The sequence below is a fragment of the Salvelinus sp. IW2-2015 genome, linkage group LG31 (assembly GCF_002910315.2).
Source record: "Salvelinus sp. IW2-2015 linkage group LG31, ASM291031v2, whole genome shotgun sequence".
Lineage (NCBI taxonomy): Eukaryota > Metazoa > Chordata > Actinopteri > Salmoniformes > Salmonidae > Salvelinus > Salvelinus sp. IW2-2015.
The window spans coordinates 25100211-25110689 of NC_036870.1; positions in this window are offsets into that span (position 1 = coordinate 25100211).

The following is a 10479-nucleotide window of genomic DNA, read 5'->3' on the forward strand; positions in this document are numbered from 1 at the left end:
ACATCTATGAACACTACCAGGAAACTGTAATTGGCAGATGTGCTAACGTGCACTCGTGTATATAAGTATCTCAATATGTTGGCCTGCCCAGATTCGTACGGAGTGTCCACAGTTACCATATTGGACGACCACAGGAGCCCGCCGTTAGCCATGGCCAGTGCTCCCTACCGGCCTTGCCCACAAAAGTGCGGAAGGTTAACAGGGAGGCTGCCTGCTGCTGGGATCGTAATGCCCTCATCTACGAGGACTCCATCCACGTCTCCTGAATGTACTGGCCTGTTCATGCCTGGTAGCGGCCTTCCATAGCTCGTGGACACTTAGCGCTTCGGCCAGACATCGCAGATAGTCTCACTTGATGTTCAGTCGCATTGGATGGTGATCCCTGGGAGTGAGCCGTGCACTAGACGTCTGAGTCGCACTTGACTGTGGGGTTGTAGGGACCGCTTCCGTCTTCAATGCTACACCCGGTCTTAGAGTGAAGCACCGCAGCATTCAAATAGTGACCAAACAGTAGCCAGTTGTAGAGCAAATAGGAGACTGTAAGACTGACACACAAGTGTATCGAGCGATGGGGCACGGTTTGCCTGATAGATCACGCAACCCACGGCTCCTGCAGAACCACTCCTTTATTGGGGGTGTCTTGCTAATTGCCTATAATTTCCACCTTTTGTCTATTCCATTTGCACAACAGCATGTGAAATTTATTGTCAATCAGTGTTGCTTCCTAAGTGGACAGTTTGATTTCACAGAAGTGTGATTGACTTGGAGTTACATTGTGTTGTTTAAGTGTTCCCTTTATTTTTTTGAGCAGTGTATATCTGACCTTAGCAAGTCTTCTGCTAATGTTTTTGAGAGCAGTTCATTTTCATAATATCAGGAAGAGGACCTTACAAATAATAGGTACCATCATGACAACCTGCAAAACAGAACATTTTGACTGACAGATCAGGACAAATATGGAGGATGCTGACGATGATGCGACACCTGTGACCAGCACAGCTGTGACCTCATGGGTCATAGCTGTCAGAAGCACTGATACCGAGCGATCTAATGAAAGTCACTTGAACCATTGAACATCATTCAACCATAGAGGACTAATAAAATGTTGACATGCATCTGACACCTATACTTGCCAGCGAGACAAACAATGTCAAGAGGGGTTTGGAAGTTGATGTATGCGGGGATTGTGTGTGTATGAATATTCCCACCTATAGTGCCTTCAGAAAGTATTCACAACCCTGGACCTTTTCCACATTTTGTTGTGTTACAGCCTGACCTTAAAATGTATTAAATTGAGATGTTGTGTCACTGATCTACACACAATACCCCATAATGTCAAAATGGAATTATGTTTTTAGAAATGTTTACAAATTAATAAAAAATGAAAAGCTGAAACGTCAATAACTATTCAAGCCTTTTGTTATGTCAAGCCTAAATAAGTTCAGGAGTAAAAATGTGCTTAACAAGTCACATACAACGTTTCATGGACTCACTCTGTGTGCAATAATAGTGTTAACATGATTTTTAAATGACTACCCCATCTCTGCACACCACACATACAGTTATCCATAATGTCCCTCAGTCGAGCATTGAATTTCAAGCACAGATTCAACCACAAAGACCAGTGAGGTTTTCCAATGGTTTGCAAAGGGCACCTATTGGCAGTTGGGTAAAAACAAAAAAGGAGACACTGAATATCCCGTTGAACATCGCGTTTGGATGATGTATCAATACACCAAGTAACTACAAAGACTAAGGCGCTCTTCCTAACTTAGTTGCCGGAGAGGAAGGAAACCACTCAGGGAAGGAAACAACTTTCTATTTACTCCACAACACTAACCTAAATGAAAGAGTGAAAAGAAAAAAGCCTGTACAGAATAAAAAATATTCCAAAACATGCATCCTGTTTGCAATAAGGCACTAAAGTAATACTGCAAAGAATGTGGCAAAGAAATTAACTATTTGTCCTGTTTACGAACCGTTATGTTTGGGAGAAAATCCAACACATCACATCACTAAGTACCACTCTTCATATTTTCGATCATGGTGGTTACTGCATCATGTTATGGGTATGCTTGTCATCGCCAGTGACTTGGGAGTTTTTTATAATGAAAAAAACGTAATAAAGCTAAGCACAGGCAAAATCCTAGAGGGAAAAAAAATCGCATTTCAGCAAATATATACTGAACAAAAAGTGTGCTTTTCGCGGATGAATCTCGGTGTCAACTGTACTGGGCAGATTGCACACAGTACGTATGGCATCGTGTGGGCGAGCGGTTTGTTGATGTGAATGTTTTGAACAGGAGTACCCCATAGTGGCGGTGGGGTTATGGTAGGTATGGGCAGGCATACGCTACAGACAACGAACTCAATTGCACTTTATCTATGGAAATTTGAATGCACTGGAGATAATGTGATGAGATCCATTGTTGTGCCATTTATCCGCCGCCATCACTTCATGTTTCAGCATGGTAATGCATGGCCCAATGTGCAAGGATCTGTACACAATTCCTGGAAGCTGAAAACATCCCAGCTCTTCCATGGCCTGCATACTCACCAGACATTGAGTATGTGTGGAATGCTCTGGATCGACGTGTACGACAGCATGTTCCAGTTCCCACCAATATCCAGCAACTTTCGCACAGCCATTGAAGAGGAGTGGGACAACATTCCACAGGCCACTATCAACAGCCTGATGAACTCTATGCGAAGGAGATGTGTCGCCCTGCTTGAGGCAAATGGTAGTCACACCAGATACTGACTGGTTTTCTGATCCACGCGCCTACTTTTTTTCAAAGGTATCTATGACCAACAGATGCATATCTGTATTCCCAGTCATGTAAAGTCCATAAATTAGGGCCTAATGAATTTATTTCAATCGACTGATTTCCTTATATGAATTGTAAAAAAAGAATTATATTGTTGCATGTTACATTTATATTTTTGTTCAGTGTACACTGGAGTTGCTTATCAAGACGACATTGAATGCTCCTGAGTGGCCTAATTACAGTTTTGACATAAACTGTCTTGAAAATCTATGGCAAGACTTGAAAATGTCTGTTTAGCAATGATCAACAACCAACTTTACAGAGTTTGAAGAATTCTTTAAAGAATAATAGGCAAATGTTGTACCATCCAGGTGTGCAAAGCTCTAGGAGACTTACCCAGAAAGACTCACAGTTGTAAACACTGCCAAAAGTGATTCTAACATGTATTGACTTAGGGGGTTGAATATTTATCTAATCAAGATATTTACATTTTTTAAATAAAATGTTAGAATTTTTCTTCCACTTTGATATTACATGGTATTTTGTTTAGATCGTTAACAAACAATTACAATTAAATCCATTTTAATCCCACTTTGCAACACAACAAAATGTGGAAAAAGTCAAGGGGTGTGAATACTTTCTGAAGAAACTGTATATGTCTCTGTCGAATAGATGTAGATGAATTTCATCACACTAACTATTGGTCTTGACAGTAAAGTACATGCCAACCACTTGATTAACACAGACAGTCACATTACACCTGAATATCATTTATTTTAAGGTTTTACAGACTAATTAAGTGTCCATCAAATGCATTAAAAAGCACTTTGTTATCGTCAGTCTCAAGGGTGTGATGCTTTCATGAGGAAGGAAGAAAGTGATTGTGTTTGGCTGGTGTTAGATGAGGTTTAACTACTACATGGAAGTTCCAGTGGGTGCCCAACTCTTCCTTGTGTGAGAACGGAAGGCTTGTGACAGACAGGCAGACAGAGACAGACAGCCACTCACACCTTTATCACTTTCTCTTTCACATTTTCCTGTACTCATTCTCGTCCTCTATTCCTTTGTCTGTCTGTCTTTTCAATTCTTCCTGTCAAAATCTCTTCCTGTTCTTGTTACTCTTCTTTCGTCTTTATTCTGTGTATTCTGGGTGAGTGAGAGGGTTTTGAGAGGGTTTTAAATAGTGAAATGGCTTAGGATACATCTGAAATGGCACCCTATTCTCTATGTAGTGCACTACTCTTGACCAAACCCCTAGGGACCCTGGTCAAAAGTAGTGCACCATACAGGGAACAGGGTGCCATGTGATGATGAGGTAGAGAATGGAGAGATAGCAGTGGATCAACTAGTTTCTAATCTAAAGAAACACCACAGGTCCTCTCATCCCTCTCTCTTTTTATTTATATTTCTTCCCCCACTTCTTTGTTTTTCATTTTACTTCTTTTTATCTCTCCCTACCGCCCTCTCCCTCTACTGTCTTTCTTGCCCTCTCACTCAAGTCAGAGAGCATCCCATCCCTTGATTTTGTGCCTACACATTTGAGTATCACCTCCAATCAGAGGTGTGTAAAATACTTCCCATTTGATGCATAATCAGAGACTTCCTTCCAGCTACTTTAATGTTTCTACCTAGTCCTTGTTCTCCACCGGTTGAGACGCTACCTTAATTGTCTGAGTAGGACTGAAGGGTGTGAAATTGCTTTCAGTCTTACTCAGACTTTGGGTATAGCTTCTACATACAGATTAGGAGTGTGGGTGGGTGGGGGTGTTGGGGGGACTATGTGTGTGTGTGTGGTTTGATATAGAAGTCACATTTTAGTCAGGAATTGATATTGATTTTACACAGCTTCACGACGTCGCATTCTCTTTGACTCCAGAACGCTTTGTGAATAAACAAAAACATTATTTTAGTCCTCATTCCTTCACTCTTTTCCTCCGTCCCTCCATCCTTCCATCATACATCCTCATATCCTTCAAAGATCCTGAAAACGGAGGCGGTGATAGAAACACTAAAGACAAACAGCCCCCATGAAATCACAGCATTTTCGATTTCCAAGTTTCTCCATTAGAAAATCAAAGCTTTGAAGTTATTGGATTCTGGTCCTTTGTTGTATGACGGGGTAGGACAAATCGTTCCATTTGTTTGACAAAGATCTTGGAGAGAAAAAAACAAACCAATGTTGCTTAGAAAGAGAAAGCATTGCAAAATGTAAAATCATCCTGTCTTCACAACAATTTAGGGAGAGCCATAGAACATGTTGGTCTGTTGCCTCAGTAGAGTAGAGAGGTTAGGAAGCCAGAAAATGGACCAGGTCCTAACTAAAATGTGAGATATGGGCTGAATTGTTGAAGATATTCCCTAATTATTTGTGTCACCTCACCTCATTGAGGTTCTTTAATTCTGTAAGAGTGGAACATTGGAGTTGATGATCATTGATTCGTGAGATGATGGACGCTTCATGTATGATAAGCTTTCCTTCATGCTGCCAAACTATTCTTAATTGTCCTTATAGTCGCTGTTACACTCTCCAAACCATCCAAACTGCACGTTACAATTCTTTCCCTCTCCTTCCTCTCCTCCTGTGGGCATATAAAAACGGCTCCAATTGGGGCGCTAGAGAGCGTGCTATGGAGTAGACGTGCTTTGCTAGAGCTCCGCTCAATTTTGAAACAAATTAGTATTTATCTTAACCTCTCACAACCTATAACTTCAAACAAATATGACAAAGGGGAAAGGCACCAAAAAAGGGGGCGCTAAACAAGATAATTGGAATGAGATAGACAACGAACCAATTTCAACGTCGCCGACCCACGAGGAGCTAGCTGAAGAGYCTAGCTTCCAAGAGTTCCCCACAGATCCTACTCAAAGTGACATACTGGCTGCCATAAACGCACTAAGCAAGAAGGTGGACACAAGGCTGGCTGATATCTCAAAGAGTATTGGGACTTTGGCCGAAACTGTGAAGGCAACTAAGGGAAGGGTGCATGAGGTTGAGCAGACGACAGTCGATCACGAGGCCAGACTACAGGACATAGAGAAACAGTGCGCAACGTTCAAAAATGACAACAAAACCCTGAAGGCCCGACTGGAAATGCTCGAGTCGCATTCAAGACGCCAGAACATCCGAATATGTGGGATCCAGGAGGACACTGAGAAAGGGAAACCCACTGAATTTGTCTCGGAGCTGATACCGGCATTGCTGGGGAGTGAACACTTCAAAACGGCCACCCTGATCGACCGCGCACACAGATCACAGGCAACGAAGCCGGCCAAGGGCGGGCCACCAAGGCCATTCATTGTAAGGCTGCACTATCCCCACACCAGGGATCTCATCCTCAAGCTGGCTAGTCAAAAGTTCCCCCTTAACTACAACGGAGCCAGGGTGTCTTTCTACCCAGATCTTACCTTGGAGGTGAGGAACCAACGGAAAGAGTATGATGAGGTACGCAACAAATGCAGGGCGGCCAACATCCGATATGGATTCCTCTTCCCAGCCCGGTTTAAGGTGACAGTCGAGGGATCAACACGTACGTTTGACAACGCAAAAGAGGCCGATCTGTTCTTGACAAGCAAGCTCCCCGGCTGAGGATACAGAACGGCTGTGRCAGCCGGCTAAATGGCCAAATACAGGCCAGGAATGTGTTTGAATTSAATTTCCGGCCTATGTCTTTTCGATCAGAAGATCAGAAATTGGGACTTATAGGATAGGTGAGATGTTGTGGCTAATATAGCATTGTTTGGCATGTCATGTTTTYGCGCCACTCACCCCCTAACGTGAGAGTTAAGTTAAGTGTTATTTAATATTAGTTTATATGCGGAGCATCTATAGACGACGAGTTAGTTCAAGCTGTATGTCTAGACACCCTAAGGTTTGTGTGTTAGCCAAGGAGTGCTTCGTTTGGGGAAGTCACTCAGTAAAGGGACGGGAGGAGGGACGGGAGGGGGGATGGGGTCTGTGTTTTATGTTCACGTTTATTAATACAGGTGGCATGACAAGCTCCCGTACGGCGGGACGTTTTTCTTCTGGGTTTTGTATGACAGCAGCAATTTGCTTTAAAATAAGAAATGCCACATAGTGACCGAGCACAGAGTAGACCAGGTGGAATAAAGARAGTCAGCTGGAACTGTAATGGATTAGGGCATGTCGTGAAACGAGCTAAGGTTTTTTCTCATCTTAAATCACTGGGTGCTGACATAGTGCTTCTTCAAGAAACTCATATTAAACGCTCCGCGCAGGCCAAGCTACGAGTCGGCTGGATCGGTCAGATATACCAGTCTAACTTTGATGCAAAAGCGAGAGGYGTAGCAATCCTGATAAGGAAAAACATTCCTTTTGTTTACTCAACCTCGATTTCAGATCCTAATGGTCGGTATATTATTGTGGCTGGTACACTGAATTCAAAACCAATAACCTTGGTCAATTTATATGGACCCAATTTCGATGATCCATAATTTTTTCAAAGGGTATTTAAGGCCATACCAAATATCTCGGATACAAGTGTTATTGTTGGAGGTGACTTTAACTGTACGTTAGATCCTCTTTTAGATAAACAGCTATCAAGGTCACTTCAACAATCAAATGCCAGTGTCTGTCTAAATACATTGATGACAAACCTTAACATTGTCGATATTTGGAGACTGACGCACCCAACAGACAGGGATTATTCTTTCTTTTCATCAGTTCATAAATCATATTCCAGAATTGACTATTTTTTGTTGGACTCCAAACTAATTTCAGCAGCTGAGTCGGTTACCTATCACCCCATTCTAATTACGGACCACTCTCCTCTGTCCATGGTGCTGAAACTCGACAATATGTCGATAGGTCGGCGACCGTGGCGCTTAGACGCATACCTGTTGAAAGATGAGGCTTTTTGTCAGTATTTGAAGGAGCAGATTGCATTTTTCCTCAGAACTAACGACACGGGGGATGTTGACGACTCCACCCTTTGGGAATCTCTAAAGGCTGTGATTAGAGGTTACATTATTTCTTATACATCAGAGAGGAAGAAACGTGCCAATACTAGGCTGAGAGAAATTGAAAGAGAGTTAGGGGAACAGGAGAACGTTTTTAGGACAAATTCCTCATATACAGTCCTTGAGAAGATCACAAAGTTAAAATATGAATACAATACCATCCTTTCGAAACGGGTGGGCTCTTTACTTGCTAGAACGCAGCAAAGTTATTTTGAACTGGGGGACAAACCACATAAATTATTAGCAAGACAGCTAAGGTATGTACAGGCATCTAGAGCTATTCACAAAATAAAAGACAATAAGGGTAAAATAGTAACAGATCCGCAGGACATTAATAAATGCTTTGCGCAGTTTTACTCAGAGCTATACCAATCAAAATGCGATGCTACTGATCCACAAACTATGGAACGCTTTCTCGCTGAATGTGAACTTCCTAAACTAGACAGGGGGGCAGCTGCTGCACTCGATGCAGGGATAACCTTAGAGGAAATTAACACAGCGATAGCACAATTTCCAAACAGCAAGGCCCCMGGGCCCGATGGATATGTAATAGAATTCTATAAGAAGTACTGCGCTAGTCTATCTCCACTTATGTTGCGAATGTTTCAACAATCKAAAGAAAATGCCAAACTCCCGCAAACACTGTATGAGGCTACAATAGCCCTGATCTTGAAAAAAGATAGAGATTCCGTGGAGATGTCGTCGTATCGCCCCGTGTCGTTACTCCCCATAGAAAACAAGGTGTTGACAAAGATATTGGCAAACCGATTGAAAAAATATATTTCCGACATCATACACCCTGACCAGACAGGTTTTATCCCGGGCCGACATATATACTACAATTTGAGACGCCTTTTCAACGTAATGTATCATGATCATAAAGTTGAGGCAGTGGTAATTGCGCTTGATGCAGAGAAGGCGTTTGATCAGATTGAGTGGAAGTATATGATGTCGGTTCTGGAGCATTTCGGGTTTGGAAAGGAATTTATTAATTGGATAAGAATTATTTATGCACACCCAATGGCCTCCGTGTGACCAATCAGGAAATGTCGCAGTCATTCCGCCTGTTCAAGGGTGCCGACAGGGTGCCCTATTTCGCTGCTCCTTCGCTATAGCCATGGAACCCCTTGCTACTCGCATTCGGGCATGTGCCGATATAGCCTCTGTTAAAATAAAGACACACAGCACAAAATTTCCCTTTATGCAGACGATGTTCTTTGTTTTTGTCCAAGCCTAAAACTTCTATTCCACCCTTACTTAACTTGATAAACACATTCGGCTCCTTCTCTGGCTACAAGATAAACTGGCAAAAAAGTGAGTTGATGCCAATATCACGGCCTTGTGATATGCAATTTCTGCAATCTACCCCGTTTAGAACAGTGAGGGACAAGTTCACAAGCCTTGCATTGTAGGACAAGAGACCTTGATCAGCTATTGAAAGCGAATTGGACATGAGAAATATATCAGCTTAAACAAAATATAGATTTTTGGAAAACTCTGCCTATTTCCTTGGTTGTCGTATAAACGCTATTAAAATGGTTTTCCTACCCAGGTTTCTTTACCTCTTCCAATGTCTACCCAATTTCATACCACAAAGCTATTTTAAGAAACTGGATTCAATAGTAACTCCATTTTTATGGGATAACAAGGCAGCCAGAATTGCAAAGAAGCATTTATGCAAGTACAAGATAGAGGGGGCTTTGGCCTTCCTCACTTCAAACTGTATTATTGGGCTGCTAATCTGAACATTGTGTCTTTCTGGAGGAAAGTTTACCTGCGATGAACAGAAGGATATGCCTTCATGGCTTTGATCGAGCAGGCCTCCTGTCAACGTTCCTCACTACCTGCACTTGTTAATAGCCCATCATATGTGAGAAAATCCACTATGACTCCAATCCAGTCATTTGTCATACGCTTAGGATCTGGAAACAGATTAGGGATTTTCTTAACATACCCACTGTTTACATAGACAGCCCGATTAGCCTGAATCATGCTTTCCACCCTGCATTGGATGATGTGGTGTTTTCACAGTGAGGGAAAGGGCTCACAACAATTGTAATCTATACATAGATGGTCAGTTAGCTTCATTTCAACAATTACAGGCAAAGTTCAACATGCCAACCACAACACATTTTTTCAGATACCTCCAAATCAGGAATTTCTTAAGGACACATATCCCCACAGTATGGCATGAAGCCAAATAGTCCTACATTAATAGCTTGATCCTTGTCAAACCCCATTCAAAAGGGTCGGTCTCTAGACTGTATGATGTGCTACAGGCCCACAGAGGTATCCACAGACACCATTAAAAGGGCTTGGAACAAGAACTTGGTTCAGAAATCTCAAATGAGGATTGGATAGAAGCTCTTCAGGAATATAAACCACAGTTCAGTGAATGCCAGACACAACCTGTTACAGTTAAGGTGATACACAGGTTACACTACTCAAAGTAAAACTGCATAAAATATTCCCGGACACCTCACCATGTGTGAGAGGTGCAAGCAGGAGGAGGGGACGTTGACCCACTTATCTGGACATGCCCTAAATTACATGCTACTGGGCTCTCATTTTTTGATTACTTATCTAAGGCCTTTGATAGAGTTCTAGCCCCAGACCCATTGATCGCTCTGTTTGGTACAGTTGATGGGAATAACCAGGAAGGGAAAGCTGTCTCTCTTTGTACTCTATTAGCCAAAAGGCTCATATTGCAATTTTGGAAATTGGAGACTGTACC